Source organism: Herpailurus yagouaroundi, unplaced genomic scaffold (assembly GCF_014898765.1).
Source record: "Herpailurus yagouaroundi ecotype Mexico unplaced genomic scaffold, PumYag 195, whole genome shotgun sequence".
NCBI lineage: Eukaryota > Metazoa > Chordata > Mammalia > Carnivora > Felidae > Herpailurus > Herpailurus yagouaroundi.
The window spans coordinates 2,384,840-2,405,524 of record NW_024412426.1 but is presented as its reverse complement, the minus strand read 5'-3'; the positions used below and the strand labels follow the sequence as shown (position 1 = coordinate 2,405,524).

Sequence of the window (20,685 nt, the reverse complement as noted above, 5' to 3'; positions counted from 1 at the left end):
TCAGAACCACTTCTGGCTTTAAACAACTCTACTCACACTTCATTTTTAAATACCTGGCATCTCCTAGAAAACTTTAGAATTTCTTTCTGGAACTTTGTGGGAATATGGTAATCTCCATTTTAGTGGGAAGTTAACTTTAACCTCTGGGTTTTAGGAGTCTCCTTTCAAAGGATGTTAGTATTATATTGGATGGTCTCCTCACCTCATTAAGAATATGTGTTTAGTTGGGGCGCCTGGGTGGCTCAGTCAGTTAAGTGTCCGTCCGACTTCAACTCAGGTCATGATCATGCGATTTGTGGGTTCGAGCCCTGCATCGGGCTCTGTGCTAAAAACTCAGAGCCGGGAGCCTGCTTAGGACTCTGTGTCTCCCTCTCCCTCTGCCCCTCCCCCATTTGTGCTGTGCCTCTCTGCCTTTCAAAAATAAACATTAAAAAAAATTTTTTTTTTTTTACAAATATGTGACTAGCAAGGGCTGAACTCCTAAAAATGCTACTTAAATGTGAACATAAATAATCTTAGAGATTAAATGAAAATTCTAGAAGCCCTGCTGTTTAGCAGCTTTTCAGGGACACTGTCTTCTAGGACAATTCCTCTGCATTAACAAGTTAACTTTCGGGGAACTAGAAACACTTCCGTTTTTGGTGTTCTTCGCTGTACTGTGTATACCTTGCAGACCCACAAAAAGATACACAGTCATGAGCAACAAAGCAGCAGGGCTGTATCTTCACATCTAAAATTTGGGGACTGGACCAAATAGCCTCCATCTGCCAGCACGCTGGGAAATTCTGCACCAAGAAGACCTAGGGGGGAGTCCCGGCTCTGCCATTTGCTGGCTGAGGAACTTGAGTGGGTCACAACCTCTTAGATATGTTTCCTCATGGGGCTGTTGAATGAATTCAATGTAAAATGCTTCTCCAAGGCCTGGCACAGAATTAGTACCCAATACATATTAGCTATGATCCATCCAACGGGACCAGTTAGTGAATTTAATTCCTCAGAAGCCTACCTCGCCAGAGCCTGGTTTTTCTTCCCGAGCTGATGAAATATCACTGACCCTCCGTGGGGCGTGGCCATGCCCTCTGCTGCTGAACGGCATCCCCAGAGCTCTTGCTAAGGTCTCACACTTTGTCCACACCCCAGCCCAACCCCAGGCCACAAGACAGCAAACACACGGTCCTTGGAGGCCACCTGGACAGCTTTCTGCCCAACACATCTTCCTCACCACTACTTTGCTAATCCCCAAAGGAATTACATGCATACTCCCTCCTGTCTTATTTCATCCCTCACAGTCCCAGGAACACCACCTCAAAACTCTACCACACAGGCACTCAAGTGTCCTTAACAGTCCTCTCCTCCCAACACCACTCTTTTTAACTCTTGCCCACCCATCTCAAAAAAATTCCTGGGGCACCTGGGTGGCCCAGTCAGTTGTTAAGTGTCTGACTCTTGATTTCAGCTCAGGTCATGATCTCACATTTCGTGAGAGCCCCACATCAGGCTCTGCACTGACAGCGTGGAGCCTGCCTGGGATTCTCTCTCTCCCTCTCTCTCTCTCTGCCCCTCCCCAGCTCTCGCTCTCTCACTCTCTTTCTCTCCCCCCTCTCTCAAAATAAACAAACATTGAAAAAAACCAGGGGCGCCTGGGTGGCGCAGTCGGTTAAGCGTCCGACTTCAGCCAGGTCACGATCTCGCGGTCCGGGAGTTCGAGCCCCGCGTCAGGCTCTGGGCTGATGGCTCGAAGCCTGGAGCCTGTTTCCGATTCTGTGTCTCCCTCTCTCTGCCCCTCCCCCGTTCATGCTCTGTCTCTCTCTGTCCCAAAAATAAATAAACGTTGAAAAAAAAATTTAAAAAAAAAAAAAGAAAAAAACCAAAATTCTTCTCCCCAGTGTGTTCTTCCATATTCATTTCAGCTGTGCCCTCAGAAACGAAATCAGAGTAGATACATTTTTAAAGCATTTAATGACCCAACAGCATCAAAGAAAAGGCAAGTTGGACATTGGAGAATATAACTAGAACTTTTTTAAAATGTGCAAACCCATAAAGGTGCCCAAACACTCTCAGAAAATTCTCAAGTTTCTACTTCTCATTGTCTAAATAAGCATGTTCTTTACGGATGGGCTATCACAATGAAATCAAAGAGGTCCTTCCTCAAACGTGTAGGTAACACTTTGCTGTCCTTCACGCATGGATCCAGTCCTGCAGCAGCATTAGCAGCTAAGTGGGCATCTGTGAGACCGCCTAGAAACTAATCACCATTTGTAAATTACTTCTGCAGGAAAAGCCAATCTATAGCAGTACAGCCTGTGTTTAGTAAATGTCTACCTCATCAATCTACATACACGAGGCTGTACCATTCATACATGAGAGCTAAGGAGGGATGCAAAGATGTATGACAGGAAAGGGAAGTGTCTGAGAACACTCCCACCTTAACGGGAATATTGGTCAGGACTATGAAGAAGCAAAAATGTAGCTAGTGGGGGTGAAGGGAAAGCAAGAGTCATGTGGCAGAGGGCCTTAAACATACAGGATTACAAATTTGGATTTGATTTGCTGAAGAAACCTCAGGCTTGCAAACCAATCGAACTCTTTGAGTGACGCTTCAGGAAGAAGTCCTTTGACGCTGTGGTAGTGTAGAGGCAGAGAGGGCAGCAATTGGGGAGGAAGTACAGAGAAAGTGCTAGAACCAAGCAACACAAAGGAAAATTAAGTCGTACCTGGCTTGAAATTAGTCCAGGAGGCAGGAGGATTAAAGAAGAGGAAAACCACGAACACAGAACAGCAACTCCAAGCTGGGAGACCAGAGTGTCTCACGGCTAAGTATTATTGATGATAGGAAGATATCTGAGGTAAAGGAAGACAAAGAGGTAGAAAGGACATTTAACATTAGGTGTTGGAAGGAAATCGCAGCAGGTTTCTCTGGGATCAAAGGGAAAGAAGTTAGACTGGAGTAACAAGGAACTTTACCTACATATTGGGGTGCAAGAGCCCCTGAGGCTGGGCATTCGAAAGAAGTATTTATCTGGGGACTGTAGAACTCAAGAGACCCACAGAATAAAATCTTCGCTGTAAAAAGGCAAGAATTCCTCAGCTAACAGTTTTTTCTATACCAAAGTAACTCACATTTGCATTTACTTTGTAATTTAACACTCCACCTGCTTTCAAAGATACCATCTACTCTAATCCTCACCAGGAGGGCTAACTGTTAGCTCTTTTTCAGGAATCAGAATCCTGTTTGGGGGGGCGGGGTAGGGAGGAGGCAGCGATCTCCCCAAGCACACAGAACAGCCAGTGAGGAACAAAAAACGAGAACCCAACTTCTCAGCTCCGCTTTTACAGGCAGAAATCCTATTCCTTAATCTTGGCAGAGAAGCATAGCTCACTATGCCAAACCCCAAACTGTGCATAAACATAACTTGTGTAAGATGCTTTGCCCCAGCGATTTCCAATACCACTTCAAATGTATCTTTATTTTTGATGCATGCAACAAATGGATTCGACAACCACTTCCATTTCAAACGTCTCCTGCTCCTCGGTCTTGATACCTAGCACTGAATGAGCTATAACCACATATCCACATGCACCAGAGGACTTTAACACAGCACTCTTAACACTGAGCTAACAATCCTTAGATACCAGCGTCACCACGATCACTTCTACCAACTAACTGTTGCTCCATGTCCTAAAACTGAAATCTTCCTCTAATGGCTTTTCTTATAGTTCGGTAACAGCTGTACTATAATAAGTGCCAGTTACAGGTTATCTATGCTAAGAAAGAAATTTACAAGGATTAGCCAATCGTCACAACAACTTTTTGAGATTGCTACTTCTGGTATCCTCATTTAACACAAGCAAACTAAACCAAAGCCCAGAAAGGTCAAGAAACTTGCCCCAGATCACACAGCTAATAAGCAGCAGAGCTTAGCTTCATACCCACCAAGTCCAACCCCAGAGCCTTCCCTCAGCCACCTCCCTATTCTTACAGAGTGCACCAGATTCATTTTTTTTTTTCAAGGTCTATGATGAAACCAATCTGTCAGGAAAGCTAGAAGGGAATACAAGCTACACACAAGCAAAAGAAAATTTTAAAGTTATATGTAATTAGATACTCCCTTTAGGAAGAAAAGAAAATTTGTAAATCAACTAGATGTAATCAAAATACACCCGAACCATCTAGCTTGTACATTCCTTAAAAGATTGACTGAAGAAGACAAACTAAACCAAACCAATTTACTCAGATATAAGAAGGGGGAGTCAGCAGTTACACAGAGATAAGGGCCGAGTAAAATTGAAATCATTCTAAATTTAGGAACAAATTTAGCACTCTAGAAGTCACAAAGTAGTAAAAGTAAAAAGAGCATGTGCACACTGAAATGACGATGGCTTTGAAGAAAATGAAATAGTAGGGCAATATTCTAACACAGTGGGAATAACTGTTATGAGACTTGCTCTTTTCTAGGGTCCCATTTGATGAAACAGAAACTTATTTTGCAGAACATAAATTACAAGGCTCTCACCAGGAAACCAAATCCAGACACACCGTGTCTTCTCACATCAGTTTTCCCCAAACCCTACATAAGAGTCTTCCAAAGAGTCTTTCCTTTTACTCGTGTAACACTAATGAAAAAAACACTTCTCCAAACCCAAAAAAAACCTTCACTAACACAGGGGGATGATTAGGTGGGTTGGAGGAGGTCTGCTGGACTGGGCAGAATGTCTAATCACAGAGTATTTTTAAATACACACACTAGTTCCAAGTATGCACCAAAACCTCATGTATCGGTTTCGTATCACACGTAGCGGCTTAAAACGACAAAGACCCATTTTCGTCATGATTCTTTGGGACGGCAATCCAAGCAATTCTGCTGATCTTACCAGGCATCACTCACGTAACTAAGTCACCACACAGCTCAACAGGGACCGGAGGGGCCAAGATGACCTCACCCGTGTCTAGCATCAGGTGCCCGCTGTCAGCTACGGGCAGCGCCTCTCCACGTGGGCACTCAGTAGGCCTGACCCTTCACAGCACAGTGGCTTCAGGGGTTCAAAAGATCAAAGGCAAGTGGGGCAAGGTCTCTTAAGGTGCAGCCTCCAGAATTCACAAAGCCTTTCTTGGTCAAAAGACCAGTTCAGACCCAAGCAGGAAGAGAAGAGCGATTCCATCTAATTTTGAGAGCACAGCAATGACAACTTCAGAGGGGACAGGGACACAGCCTACCATTCCAGTATGTCAGAGTTACTAATACATCAATTCCGGAAAGTTAGTGGGAAAACTACAGTTCAAAGGGAGCTTTAGTACATGTCACAAAAGTTGTTATTTGTATATAAAATGAAAAAAAATATATATGTTCCCCAGATCAGAATTTCAAAATCAGTAGGGCCCCTACGGCCATCTGGTTTCATCTCTAGCCAGTTTGGGAATTCCTTTTACTATAACCTACCTATTTCCCATAACATCATGAGGCAGGGAAACATTTTCTAAGAGGTCCTGATTATTATCCTGCTGTTTCCTCAAACTGTCAAAAACCATCCCCTCTATTTTTAAAAAACCTTCTGCCACTTAGTCTGATTGTACCTTCTGGAACCAAAGGCATGGAGGCAGGGTCACAAGAGGATTTAGAGATGGCTCTGGAGTCAGAATGCCAAATGCCAAAGTCCAAATCCCAGCTTTGCTACTTCCAGCTGTATGCCCTAGGACAAGTTGCTAACCTCTCTGTGCCTCAATTTCCTGCTCTATAAACAGGGATATCAGCACCCCTCAAGGGATGCTGTGAGGATTAAATGAATTTACAAAGAGATAAACAGTGCCTTGGGCATAGTAAGTTCTAAAATGCTATTCTTTTTGTTTTTAATGTTATTGTTCTTATACTAAAAAGGCTTAATTCTTCTCTCCAATAATACTCCTTTGAATATTTAAAGACAATTAATGACACACACTCCATCCCAAACCGTCTCCCAGGGCACACATCCATGATTCCTTCAATCATTTCTTCAGTGACTTGGTTCCTAGACCCTTTACTATTCAGTCAATTGTCTCTTTATAGTATGGGTACCTAGACCTGAACTTAAAACTCCAGATGTGGCACAGAGTAGGGCAAGACCATCACTTCTATTCTTCCAGAAACCACACTTCAAATAATGAAGTCTTAGATGCATTTCTTCATTCAACACATATCAGTGAGCTCCTGAGATTCAGGGACTGTGCTATTTATGAAGACAAAATATAAAATCCCATCTGTGAGATCCCCCAAATAGGGCTCTCCCAGAAATGCCCACGTGCTAATCCCTGGAACCTGTAAATATACTTCCTTACAGATCAAAGGTATTTTGCAGCCATCATTAAGTTAAAGATGAGGACATTATCCCTGATTATCCACAAAGACCCAATGCAGTCACAAGTGTCCTTCTGGGAGGGTCAGAGTAAGGGACCACAAGCAAAGCAAAGCAAAGTCTCCCCTTGAGCCTCCAGAAGGAACAGCAGCCCTGCCCAGCCATTTTGGACTCCCGACCTTCAGAATCGCAAGGTAATAACCTTGGGTTGTTTTAAGCCACTAAATTTGTAGTAGTTTGTTACAGAAACAATAGGAAACATAACACACCTGACACTTGGGAGAAAAGTATCTAACTGAAAGGATTTACATTTAAAAAAATCAGAATTTTTTTTTTTTTAAGTGGGCTTCCTGCCCAGTGTGGGGCTTGAACTCACAACCCTGAGATAAAGACCTGGGCTGAGATCAAGTGTCTGATGGACACCTAACCAAATGAGCCACCCAGGCACCTCAAAAATCAGAATATTTTTAATCTGCTATAAACTTAAATTGTCAGAAAATTAAATCTAAAACAAAATTTTGCATTCAGTTCTCAACTTGACATTTTTTAGTTTCCACCTCACACTGATATCAGTCTTAATATCAAACAGAGCTCTAAGTCTTTTTATATGAACTGCCATTAAGCCATACCTCTGCTGTTAAAGACTGCCAAAAAGGAGTCACTTTTATAAATCCCTAGTTCACAAAAGCTACTGATGTGATATTATACTGTCTCCACTGAAAATTCTCAACCTGTTTTGAGCCTTTTTAATCAATAAGAGTCATGCCAACTGTGTCTTACACTCCCCAGATTAGGGGCATCTGAATGAATCAAAAATTTTATAATACACTATTTTAAGTAAACTTTGTATTAAAATGTACTTAAATTAAAAATAAGACTTTCAAAAAGCAGACTCACTCCAGTAATTGCCTTCAGATTAAAAGCAAAATGCTTCAAAAGTCCTGTGTGTCCTTTCCTGTAACTCCACTAAAGGTCACCATGAGCCTGACTCCTATCGTCCTAGTTTATTCAGTTGTGCCTGGCTTTGAACTTCATATAAATAAAATTACATAGCATTTACTCTGTTGTGTCTATTTCCTTTTTGTTCAGCTCTTCTCTATATATTTTTTTAAGTTTATTTATTTTTGATAGAGAGAGACAGACAGTGAGCATGCAGAAACTGGAAGGAGTAGACAGAGGGGTCAGGGAGGGAGAGAGAGAATCCCAAGTAGGTTCCATACTGGCAGCGTAGAGCCCCACGTGGGGCTTGACCTCACGAACCCTAAGATCATGACCTGAGCTAAAATCAAGAGTCAGTTGCCTAACCACCTGAGACACCCAGGCGCCCCTCTTTTTGTTCAGCGATATGGGAGGCTCATCCATGTTGTATATGAGTCAATAATCTGTTCATCCTCATTACTAAAGAGTATTCCACTCTATAAACTACTCTGCATTTATCCATTCTACTGTTGATGAACATGTGGGTTGTTTCCAACTTGGGGCCAGTATGAATAGTACTGTTCTGTCCATCCTCTTACACGTCTTTCAGCACACATATATATGCCTTTACTACTGTGTTTATCTGAGGATGGAGCAGCTGGGTCATAGGAGATGTGTATGTCTAGCTTTAGTAAATGATACACCAATTTCCAGAACATTTGCGCTAATTGCCATACCCATCAGCAACATATGAGAGTTCCAGTTCACCCATTACCCAACCAGGACAGGTATCCCCCACTTTTTGAAAGTTCAGGTTATGCCACTCCACTTTTACAAAAGACCTACATTAGTACCCGTTTTTGTTAACCAAAAGAAATCTCAAGAAGATTTTCACTTTTACGAAAAAAAGGCAAAAAGAGAAAATGGCATTGTGTTTGTTTTGCAGCCAAGCACCCCAAGCAGCAAAAGTGGCCCCCCTCAAGCTCCTTCCCAGGGAACTACACTGAGCATCTCAGCATCATGCCATCAGAGCTTTGAATTCTATCTGTGGGCATCTGTGCTCGATCTTGATTTACTTCATGCATTCACTAGCAAAATGTGTCCTAAGGTACCAGAAATGCCTAGAGGCACCTGGGTGGCTCAGTTGGCTGGGCATCCAACTTCCACTCATGTCATGATCTCACAGCTCCTGAGTTTGAGCCCCATGTCAGGCTCTGTGCTGACAGCTCAGAGCCTGGAGCCTGCTTCAGATTCTCTCTGCCTTTCTCTCTGCCCCACTCCTGCTTGTGTGCATGTGTTCTTTCACTCTCAAAAATAAACATTAAAAAAAAAATTTTTTTTAAGAAAAAGCCTAAAAGGGGTTATTTTGGGGGTCTGGGAATGCTCAAAAATTTTTCCATATAAATTAATGGTTAATTGCTTCTTCGCTTCAGGTTACAAAAGATTTCACAAGAACAATCTGCTTTCAGATATTGAGGGAAGCCTGTACTTAGTCTACGTTTTTTTTTTTTTTTAATATTTAAGAGAGAGAGCACAGGCAGGGGAGGGGCAGAGAGAGAAAATCCGGAGCAGGCTCCAGGCTCTGAACTGTCAGCGCAGAGACCAATATGGGGCTCCAACTCAGGAATGGCAAGATCATGACCTCAGCCAATGTCAGACACTTAACCAACTGAGCCACCTAGGCGCCCTTCACAGTCTGCTTTTAACCACTCTGGTGAGTAGAGAGTGATGGCCCACTCTAATTTTAATTTGCATTTCCCTAATTACTAATGCAGTTAACCCTCTTTTCATGTGTTTAAGAATTGGGAGATCTTCGTTAAGGAAGTGACTTGCCCATTTTTCTACTGGGCTGTCCATTTTTTTCTCAATGATTTGTAGAAGTTGTTTCTAAATTCTGGGTATAAGTTCTTTATTGGATATATGTATTACAAATATTTTCACCTATTCCCGAGCTTGCCTGCTCACTCCCCTTATGGATTCTTTAGATGAACAGAAGTTCTTACCAATATTTTCCATTTTGTGTACTATTCAATAAATCTTTGACTGTCCCTAGGTAATGAAGATATTTTACGTTGCTTCCTTCTAGAAATTTTATTATTTCAGCTTTCACATTTAGGTGTAAGATACAGCTTGATTAATGTTTGCATATGGGATGACATGATTAAGATTCATTTTGTCCATATGAAGATCCAATTGGCCCAGCATTATTCACCAAACTGGCCATCGTTTCTCCACTGCACTGTGTTGTCACTTTTGCAACAAACCACACGTGTGAGCCTGATTATGGATTCTCTACTCAGTTCCATGGTCTGCCCAGCATTGTGCCAATACCATATTAACATAACACATTGATCTAGTCGTCCAAATTTGTTTCTTAGATTGCCCAGAATTTCCAAATAAATTTTAGAACTGGCTTATCAACTTCTCTTTTTAAGAAATCTGCTAGAATTGTGACTGGGACTGTACTAAAGCTGTAAATTTATTTTCAGAGCAACGACATACCCTCCATTTTATTTAAATCTTTAATTGTTCACAATGTTTTAGCTTGCAGAAAGTTATCATGTATCAGTGTTGGATTTTGTCAAATATTTTTTCTCTTTATTTGAATGTGGTTAAATTACATTTATTTTCTAATGTTAGCCAAAGTTTACATTCCTAGAATAAGTCCAAATTGGTCACGGTTTAGTATCCTTCTCAGACTGTTAGATTTGATTTACCAATACATCATTTTGCATCTTTTCTGTGGGACTATGGCCTGTAATTTTCTTGTAATGTCCTTATCAAGCTTTAGTAACAAGGTTATGCTGGCCTCATAAAAGCAACCAGGGAGTGTTCCCTCTTTTTCTTTTTTTTTTTTTTAATGTTTGTAATATTTCCCTTATAAAGCCATGTAGGCTCAGAAATTTTGCTTTGGAAAGGATTTTAACTCCAAATGTCATTTCTTTAATAGATACAGGAGTATTCAGCTGTTATCATGTCTTAGATAAGGTGTTTTATTAAAAAGTGCCCATTTCGGGGTGCCTGGGTGGCTCAGTTGGTTGAGTGGCCAACTCTTGATTGAGGCTCAGGTCATGATCCTAGGGTCATGGGGTAGAGACACATGTCAACCCCCTGCTTGGAATTCTTTCTCTTCCTCTGCCCCTCTCCCCTGCTTGTGCATGTGCACTCATGCACGCGTATGTGTGCACGCTCTGTGTGTGTGTACATATATATAAATAATAAAACATTTTTAAGGCCCATTTCATCTGAATTTTCAGCCATTACCAAAACTATTCACAAAAACATCTTAAAATCTTTTACATGTCTGTGGAATATACAGTGATAACACCTTTTTCTTCTCTGGCACTGGTAATATCATACACCATTAAGGTTCATACCCACTCTCAAAAAAAAAACCAAAAACCAAAAAACAACAACAACAACAAAACCTCCCCTGGGGGTGCCTGGGTGGCTCAGTCGGTTGGGCGTGAGTCACTCACATCTTATGGTTTGTGAGTTTGGAGCCCCGCATGGGGCTCTGTGCTGACAGCTCAGAGCCTGGAGCATGCTTCGGATTCTGTGTCTACCTCTCTCTCTCTCTCTCTCTCTGCCCCTCCCCTGTTCATGCTCTCTAAGATGAATAAACAAAAAAAAATTTTTTTTTAAATAACCTCTCCTGTACTATATGACACACATCCACTATCACAAGAATATTCTCCAGCAGCATTATCCATAGAAGAGGCAGAGCAAGTGGAGTATGTAAACAATCCGGCAATTCCCTCGCAACAGCTTTTATCACCAGAAACAAACACACCTGAGTAAAAGGAGACACTAACTGAAAGTTAATAGGCATTTATAATGCTCTAGGGTGGCCAGCAAGCACTGAGAAGAAAAACACCAAGTAGGGTTTGTAACCTAGGATACCCACCTCCAAGGTGGCCATAGGGAAAATTCAGGGGGCCATGAACCTATAATTCTCTCATACATCTTTATTTTCATGAACCTCTAACTGAAATGCAGGATTTCATTTACTATATACGTGGACAACAAACTATACTAATAAGAACAGTTCTGGCAACTTCGTCACCAGTAAAAGTCAGATACCTTCATACCACAGTGCACCTGCTGCAAATACCTCAAAATATCATTTAGTGCACCTCCAGTCCACCTGAAGGACTCGGTTGAATGCCCAGCTTCAGCTCAGATCATGATCTAGCAGTTTGAGTTCAAGACTCACATCAGGCTCTGTGCTGACCGCTTGGAGCCTTCAGCCTGCTTTGGATTCTGTGTCTCCCTCTCTCTCTGTCCCCCCCCCCCGGGGAGGGTGGGGGAAGCATTTAAAAAAAATTTTTTTTTTCTAGGGGAGCCTGGGTGGCTCAGTCGGTCAAGCATCCGACTTTGGCTCAGGGCATGATCTCATGGTTTGCGAGTTTGAGCCCTGCGTGGGGCTCTATGCTGACAGCTCAGAGCCTGAAGCCCACTTTGGATTCTGTGTCTCCCTTTCTCTCTGCTTCTCCCCTGCTCACACTCTGCCTCTCTCTCCTTCAAAAATAAACAAACATTCAAAAAATAATTTGAAAATTGGCTTCTCCAGGGGTGCCTGGGGGGCCCAATGGGTTAAACATCTGACTCTTGGTTTCAGCTCAGGTCATGATTCATGAGTTTGAGCCCTGCATCAGGCTCAGCACCGACAGCACAGAGCCTGCCTGGGATTGTCTCCCTCGCTCTCAAAAAAATAAACATTTTTTTTTTTTTTAAATTGGCTTCCCCTAACTCCAAAAAGGTCCATGGCAACCCTCCCCCACAAAAAAGGGGGGGAAATCTACAAGGAATCAAGGATTTCACCCTAAGTTAGGAACTCTAGTGCAACAATTAAGGAGCACCTCACCTTAGCCAGGCCCTGAGCTGCAAGCAGGAAACACACTGATAAGTACCACCTAGGCTGGCTAGTTCCTGATGTTACCAGAGTTCCCACAAACATCTAGCCTCCCACAATAATAACTGCTCTCTCCAGAGACTTGGCCTTCACCTCAAATTAGTCTATCTAACCTGCTTCCCAAGGAGGGAGCAAAATAAGCAGTAGATACAGTACAGGCTTTGATCTAGAAAAGGGAGTGTAAAACTCGGCCCTGAAATTTACTAGTTTGTGCCACTGACATCTCCTCCGAGTCTTTTCTTCTGCTGTGAAAAGGGATAACACCATCTATCCTCCCCAGTGGTTTTAAGGTTTCAAAATAATGGGTTTAAAGCACCTGACAAGCGCATCGTCATTGTTAATATTAGTTGAATCGTTCAGGTCAGAACTGACCGTCCCTATCCTCTACTAATTACAGGGACTGCCACAGAGAAAAGTGAGAATTATTACAGGAAAGATGGAGCATTACGAATGGAAGAAAAAAAAAAACACTGTACTTATAAAAACCACCACCTCCTCAGTGAAGCCCTTCTTCTCATGTTCCCATCGCACTTAATCAAGTAAGTACTTGTTAGCACCTAAGTGCCTAGCTCTGCGAATGAATGAGGAATACAACATAGAAATACTGAGTCTCATTTCCATAAAATGCAAACCACCGAGGACGCCAACTTCTAGTTGGCCCTGATCCAAGAGCCAGGAACCAAGGAAGCAGCACATTTCCTAACACCAAGGCCACCCCAGTACCTGGCCTGCCCACTTTGGTGAGAACTGCGGAGAGGAGGGTCTTTCCAAGTAAAGACCGGTGCCCCTGGAAGCTAGACTTCGAAGAGGGAAACTGAGTCTGAAGAATAGAAAGCAAAATAAATCTCTAACTTTGGGGTGCGGGGGCGGGCACTGGAGCCGCAGCAGTAGGGCAGGCGCACGTCTAACACCGCCGAGGAGACCAGCGGGAACCGGGGACCAAGCCCGGGGAGAAGCCGCTGGCGGGGACGTGCGCGGACTCAGCGGGGCCTGCGGGAGCCCCGCCACCGCGCCCGGAGGCCGGCCTGGCACGGGGCGCAGGGCCCGCCGCCTTTGTCTCCACCGCGCGACAGGGAGCCTCCTCTGCCCCGCCCCCGGGCGCGGAAGCAGGAACCCGAGTAGGAAACGGAAAGCTCCTGGAGCATTTGTTTCTCAAGGGAGTACGCCGAAGCACGAAAGTCAACACCTAACCTCCCCGGGACCCGCTGCGGTCCCCGGCTACCAACCTCCGGGCTGTCCCGGGCAGCGGCGGCGGCGTTCACGCGCGCCACGAGTCCCCAACAACCCTCTCGGCACTTCCGAGTCCCGGCGGCTGCGGCGGCGGCCCGCTTCCCGGGAAGCCGCCCTCTTCCCCGGGAGCGGCGGTTGGAGGAGCTGCCCGGCGCACGTGCTCGGAGAGCGCGCCCCCGCCGCCGCGCCCGCGCGCCCTCGGCTCCTGGCGGCCCGGCTCGGACACGCGCGGCGCTCCGGGAACGGGGACGGCCCGCCTCTCGTCTCGGGGTGTGCGGGGCTCCGACGGAGGGGGACCCCCGAACTCCCCGGCTCGCCCGCGCGGGGAGGGCCCGGGTTCCTGTGCTGAGCGGCGCGCTGGCCTGTCCCCTAACCGTTTGCTAGTTGCAGGCTAGCACTTTCGGAGCGGAAGTCACCTGAAACTCCAGGTGGGCTCTAAATCCAGCCCAGTGATCCCCACGGGCGAGAGGAGGTGGCTTGGTGGAGTGGAAAGAGGGCGGCCTTTGCGGCCCGGCTGCTTGACCCTCTTGCCGGGTGAACTCAGCCCCTGTGAGCCTCCCAGCCTTCCTCCGTCTAGCGGAAATAAGCTCCCCTGCTTTCCTGGAGAATAAGTAAAGACCGAATGGGATGAACGGTATCACCTGTAAAGCAATTTACGAAGATAATCACCACTGCAAAACTGTATGCCAGTGCTTTAGAATGGGCTATAAAAACTAGAAGCGACTTCTGAGCGCTGTTACCCAGAAGACGCCAAGTCTGCCAGAGTTGCACAGATTTACCTGAACAAGAGAATCACCTGGACTCTTGTTAAAATCAGAGGCTTCTGGATCCCTCTTCGAACCAATGGAATCAGACTCCCCAGGGAAGGGGTGTCTCAGGTGGCTCTATGTAAATGTGGATAACTCTGCCTTAGGCAGCAGGGAAACACAGAGACTCTAACTAATCTAGCAGTCATTGAAATAGTCCAGGAGGTTATCTTTCTGATTGCAAAATTCTCTGAGAAACTAGAGTATAAACTCTCTCAGAACAGGAACTATCCTCTCTTTCAGCTCCCACCATCCCTGTTCCCAACGGCTAATATATGATGGTGTTAGGTAAGCAGGTGTTAATATTCTAGCCCCAAGTAGAAGTGCCAGATGTATCAAATAAAAACACAGGCTGCCCAATTAAAATTGAATTTCAGATGAACAGCCAATACTTTTGTAGAATCAGTATGGCCCATGCAACATTTGGGATATACTCACACTTTAAAAAGTATTCGTTGTTCATCTGAAATTCAGTTTAATTGGGCATTTTATCTGGGAACCCACACTCTCACAGAAGAGAGTGATAGAGTAACAGCTCAGGTAGTGGCAGACTCAGGGACAGGAATGAGATTCCTACCTTATTTCTAAATGACATTAGCAGACAATAATGTAGGTTCCCTGTCATTTACACTTAACCCCTTTCTACACAACATATTCACCTGAAATAAATAAATAAATAAATAAATAAATAAATAAATAAAGGCAGATGTAATCCTAGGTTAATTAGAAACATCAGTCAAAAATAGTCAAAAAGTAAAGGGAAGCAATAGACTAGGAAAAGTATTTGCAGGCACTATGATACAGAGTGTTAGTATTATATATGGATTAAATAGGAACTCATTTGAAGTCAATTGCAGATGAGCAAGTCACAGAAATAAAGAATCCATTAAAAAAAATAGTTGGGATATACAATTAGGAAACAACTATATTGCAAAAAGCTTCAAGAAATGCAAAGTAAAATAACACATTTTCACATACCAACTTGGCAAAAATTAATAAATGACATTAAAGACTGGCAAAGGTGCTGTGGGCTAGCACTCACACACAACTTTTTAGGTAGGTAATGAATTTGGTAATATCAAAGCCCTTCAAATGTATCAAAACTTCTAATGTTTAAACTTTTTGAATTCTGTTTATGGGAATAAATCCAAAGGAAATTATACATAATGTAGAAAAATGCTCTTTGTGAACAAAGATTTTAGTTTTAACTTCTATCATTTAATTTATTTAATCACAAGGAAAATATATGATAATGTATCTGAATTTTCCAAAAATAAAGAAGTAGAAATTAAACTAAAATATATGCACTCTTCAATCTACTAGATACACAGGTTTTTTTAAATAATGGTTACTGTTCATGTATAATATGACCAGACTATATATTTTTTTAAAGCTGTGTGTGGAAAAAAGACTGGAAATGACTAGAAAGGAAATAAGGTTAAATTTGGGTGGTGGGACTTGCTTTATTTTTAATTTTTCCACATTTTTTATTAAACACAAATTAATTTTATAATAGAAGATTAATGTGTTACCCCTGAAAAAAACAAACAAAAAACTTTTCTTACCATAAAGTTAGTCTTATGGACTCTAGAATCTCACTTTTACATAATCATATACTGAATGTTGAGGCTGTCTAAATATTAAAATCTCCTTAAAACATTTTCCCTAAAGATAAACACCTTAACAAACTCTGCATGTTATCTGTTAACCTAGGGACTATCCTTAGCCAATTGCTAGTCCTGTGCTGAATTTCTCAACTTAGTCAATCACATAAGTGTATGCAAATTAAAGTGCCATAAATATTTCATAAAATTCAGCAAGTCATATGAGGCCTTGGGTTTTTCTCCCCTTGAATTACGTTCTGAAAAGGGACAAGCTTAATAGCATTGACCTTTTTATTTTTTATTTTTTTGGTAGTAAAATACACACATAACATTTACCATCTTAACCATTTGTAAGGGTACAGTTCAGTAGTGTTAAATTCATTCACGATGTCATGCAACTCTAGACTCTTGCAACTCTGTACCCATTAAACAGTAACTCTCTGCTACCCTCAGCTCCTGGCAGCCCCCATTCAACTTTCTGTCTCTGAATTTGACTTCTCTAGGTACCTCATACACATCAACCATACAGCATTTGTCCTTTTGTGAGTGGCTTATTTCACTTTGTATAATGCCCTTAAGACTTAGCCTTGCAGCATGTCAGAATTTCCTTCCCTTTCAGGCTGAATAATGTTCCACTGTATGTATATACATTTTTATCCATTTATCTGTAGGTGGACACTTGGGTCCTTTCTACCTTATGGCTGTTATGAATCATGCTTCTATGAACATGGGGATACAAATATCTCTTCTCTGAGACTCTGTTTCCAATTCTTTTGGATATATACCCAGAAGCAGAATTGCTGGATCACATAGTAATTCTATTTTTAATTTTTTGTGGAATCACCATACTATTTTCTATAGCAGGGGCACCATTTTACATTCCCACCAAGAGTGCCCAAGGATTCCAATTTCTCCACCTCCTCACCAATGCTGTTATTTGTGGCTTTGTTTGTTTTTTGATAGCAGCCATCCTAATAGGTGTGAGGTAATATCTCATTGTAGTTTTGATTTGCACTTCTCTAATAATTAGTGAGGTTGACCATCTTTTCGTGTGCTTATTGACCATTTACATGTCTTCTTTGGAGAAATGTCTATCCAAGTCTTTTGCTTGTTTCTTAATCAAATTATTTGTCTTTTTGTTGTTGAGCTGCAGTTCTTTCCATTATTTGGGATATTGACCCCTTATCAGAGACACGATTTACCGCTATTTTCTCCTTTTCCATGGGTTGCCCCTTCACTCTGTAGCCTGAGTCCTTGGATGCACAGAAGATTTTAATTTTGATGAAGTCCAGTTTATGTAGTTTTTCCCTTTGCTTGCCTGGGCTTTTGGTGTCATATCCAAGAAATCATTGCTAAATCTACTGTCATGAAGCTCTACTCCTACATTTTCTTTTTTTATTTTTAAATTTTTTTTTAACATTTATTTATTTTTGAGACAGAGAGAGACAGAGCATGAACGGGGGAGGGTCAGAGAGAGGGAGACACAGAATCTGAAACAGTCTCCAGGCTCCGAGCTGTCAGCACAGAGCCCGACGCGGGGCTCGAACCCACGGACCGTGAGATCACGACCTGAGCCAAAGTCGGCCGCTTAACCGACTGAGCCACCCAGGCGCCCCCCCCCTACGTTTTCTTCTAAGAGTTTTATAGTTTTAGTTCTTAAGTTTTGGTGATGGATCCATTTTGAGTTAATTTTTGTATATGGTGTAAGGTAAAGGTCCAAATTTATTCTTTCGCATGTGAATATCTTTTGCATGCAGTTTTCTCAACACCATTTGTTGAAAAGCACAGACATCTTTTAAAGGCCAGGGTTTAGAGTGAGGGGTATTGTCTGGGACTTAACACCAGGAGAAAAGTTGGGGTTATTTAGAGGGGAGGAGAAAAAAGGGGAGGATTTTCTTCCCTTCTCTCCAATACTTCACACATATGCAGAAATGAGGCTTTCAAAGATCTGCGCCAGCCTTTGAGCAAAAGTATCAGAGTTCTGGGCTCCCTGACTTGGAGCTGAAGCAGCCACTCCCAGGGCCAGAAAGCCAGAGCTGCCTTCCCTTGGAAGGCTTTTGTGAAGCCAGAGAGAATCCTCCCTGGAGTTGAGAAGCAAACTGAGGCTAAAATAAATTGACCAAAATTAATGAAAATTGAAGTTTGAAAAGGGAAACTAATCTGTATTTCTTTAAGAACAAATGTATCGAAATTAGTATGTAAATGTGGGTAATTAACGGTCAGTCACTTTTTATGCCATTATTTTAATCCCAAATTGTCAATCAGGCCTGCACTGGGTGTGTTTTCTCTCTGATCCTATCCAGACAGGCAGCCACTGTCCACACTGCAGGGCTGGTACTTAGGAAAGATTAGCCAGGCCAACTCTTCTTTGTGAATTCAGCAATGACTTAGCCATAGAAATAATATCCCTTAAACAGGGGCACAAATAGTTGTTAAGACTTAATTGATAAAGGCTGAAAGATAAAGGACAGAATTTCTAATTATGAAGTTCCAGGCACAGGCATTCATGTGGAGCTATTGAGAAGCATTAAGGGCTTTCCCAACCCTCACCACGGGGCACAGAGGGTTCCACCTATAAGGATGTTGGCGCTGGTTTATGGTGATCCCCAGTAGTCAACATCAAACAAGCATTTCTTTGTCCAGCCTCTACTTTACACACAGCACAAAACTAAATGCTAGGGGACTTTTGTTGGTTGTTTTTGTTTTTGTTTTTAATGAAAAAAAAACAAAAAAGACTTGCCTTGCAGGAAGTTGCAGCCTAGCTGGGAACTCACCAAGTATACACAAAACAACTAGTAAATAAGCGCATCTGAAATAATACAGTTCATACTACCCACATATGCTCAAGAATGCAGTCATATCAATAGCCTGCACAATGCAGAGCACTGTTCAATGTCATCTTATTTGAGAACACTTCCCTGACCACCCTGGTAAAATTAACCCCTGCCCAGATACTTTCTATTTCATTGCATTATTCTTTTATATTCTCCTAGAACACTACCACTCTCTGAACTTGTCTTGTTTCTTTTTTTAACATATTTATTATCTAACTCGGCATTATTCAGAGTACTTGCAAGACATAATATATTAGTAGATTGTAAAATAAAGCTATGGGTCCCACCAGACTTAATTTTTTTTAACAAAATACAATAGAGGAGAATAGAGAATCAAATATGATAGGAAAGGGTAGATAATAGATAATATGAGAACACACCACTGGATTTTAATAAAGGATTGTGAACTTTGGGGGCACCTGGGTGGTTCAGTTGGTTAAGCATCTGACTTTTGATTTTGGCTCAGGTCATGAGCTCAGGGTAGTGAGATCGAGCCCTACATTGGGCTCTGCCGTAAGCATGGAGCTTGCTTACAATTCTCTCTCCCTCTCTCTCTCTCTCTCTCCCTCTCTTTCTGATCCTCCCCTGCTTGCTCTTTCTCTCTCTCTAAAAATAAACAAAAACAAAAAAAGAATTGTGAACTTTGTCAGAAATACTGCATCCAATTGCTCTGAACAGAATTAGGAGAGATAATGGAAGGCTGTGACAAATATCAGCTAACACAGGAAAACTCTATCTTTTAACAAAATCTCATTTGATTATCTAGTATATGATGTGAATGTGACCATCACCATTACAGGACAGTTAACAGAATTTATATTTTATAGTAACATTAATCAGACTTCATTGTAAAGCATTTTTTTTTTCTGAAAAGACATTACCAAGTAACATATGTATCAGGTTTGCATCAAATATATATTTTATGAAATTAGCATGAACTTCTCTTTCACAGGATTTCTCCTTACTTTTAAAAAAGGATGATGAAGTGAAAATTAGAGGGATGCCCAAGTTCAACCTCCAGATATCTATACCTGTAATGAGTGACAATGTTGAGGTGCATGCTTTAAAAAAAAAAAAAAAAAGAAGATACAAGACTATAAAGTCTTCAGAATGTCTTTTTAGGGGTGCCTGGCTGGCTCAGTCAAGGAACATACAACTCTTTTTTTTTTTATGTTTATTTTTGAGAGAGACAGAATGTGAGCAGGGAGGGGCAGAGAGAGAGGGAGACACAGAATCGAAGCAGGCTCCAGGCTTTGAGCTGTCAGTACAGAGCCTGACATGGGGCTTGAACCCATGAACCATGAGATCATGACCTGAGCCAAAGTTAGACACTCAACTGACAGCCACCCAGGTGCCCCAGCGAGTCTTGATCTCGGGATTGTGGGTTCGAGCCCCACGTTGGGTATAGAGATCACTTTAAAAAAAAAAATCTTGGGGCGCCTGGGTGGTGCAGTCGGTTATGCGTCCGACTTCAGCCAGGTCACGATCTCGCGGTCCGTGAGTTCGAGCCCCGCATCGGGCTCTGGGCTGATGGCTCAGAGCCTGGAGCCTGTTTCCAATTCTGTGTCTCCCTCTCTCTCTGCCCCTCCCCCATTCATGCTCTGTCTCTCTCTGTCCCAAAAATAAATAAAAACGTTGAAAAAAAAATTAAAAAAAAATCTTTAAAAAATATTTTTAATAAAAAAAATTAAATGTTTTTTCATTGTGTAAAATCCAACAAAAGTGACAAACCCCAGTACATTATGTTGTAATGACCCCTTCAAAACTAACAGGACACTGAGAAACAGCACATGACTTGTCAACAAGCCCCACAAACACCTTTTGGACGAAAAATTATTGGCACAATTTCTTAGTAGTTCTACAGACTGTTAATGAGATTTAGTTGCATATGGTTCAGCAAAAGAAAAATGGCTCATACAGATGTTTAAAAATTACTCTTCTAATATAACTAGATATGATACATGTGATTTATAATGTGAAGTTGGCTAATAAAATTTACAACTCTTTGGTATAATACGATTTCTAGTTAAATCTGTGGAACCGTAGAAACT

General features: G+C 42.2%; 1 protein-coding gene across 6 annotated transcripts in view; it reads right to left on the bottom strand.

Annotated features, from left to right (window-relative positions):
* The window catches only part of HHAT (hedgehog acyltransferase), a 321,149-nt gene that overhangs the window by 294,792 nt on the left and 5,672 nt on the right, over positions 1–20,685 (bottom strand). The window contains exons 1-2 of one of the 6 annotated variants that reach the window (XM_040446367.1): positions 13,387–13,495; positions 2,715–2,841 (exon numbers count right to left, since the gene is read on the bottom strand). The exons of 1 other annotated variant lie outside the window; for it this stretch is intronic. The gene's annotated coding sequence lies outside the window, so the exon portion shown is untranslated. Of the gene's footprint in view, positions 1–2,714; positions 2,842–12,883; positions 12,965–13,012; positions 13,185–13,386; positions 13,501–13,806; positions 13,898–20,685 lie in introns of those variants that run through there. 4 more of the 6 variants (XM_040446370.1, XM_040446366.1, XM_040446369.1 and 1 more) reach the window with 4 other exon arrangements.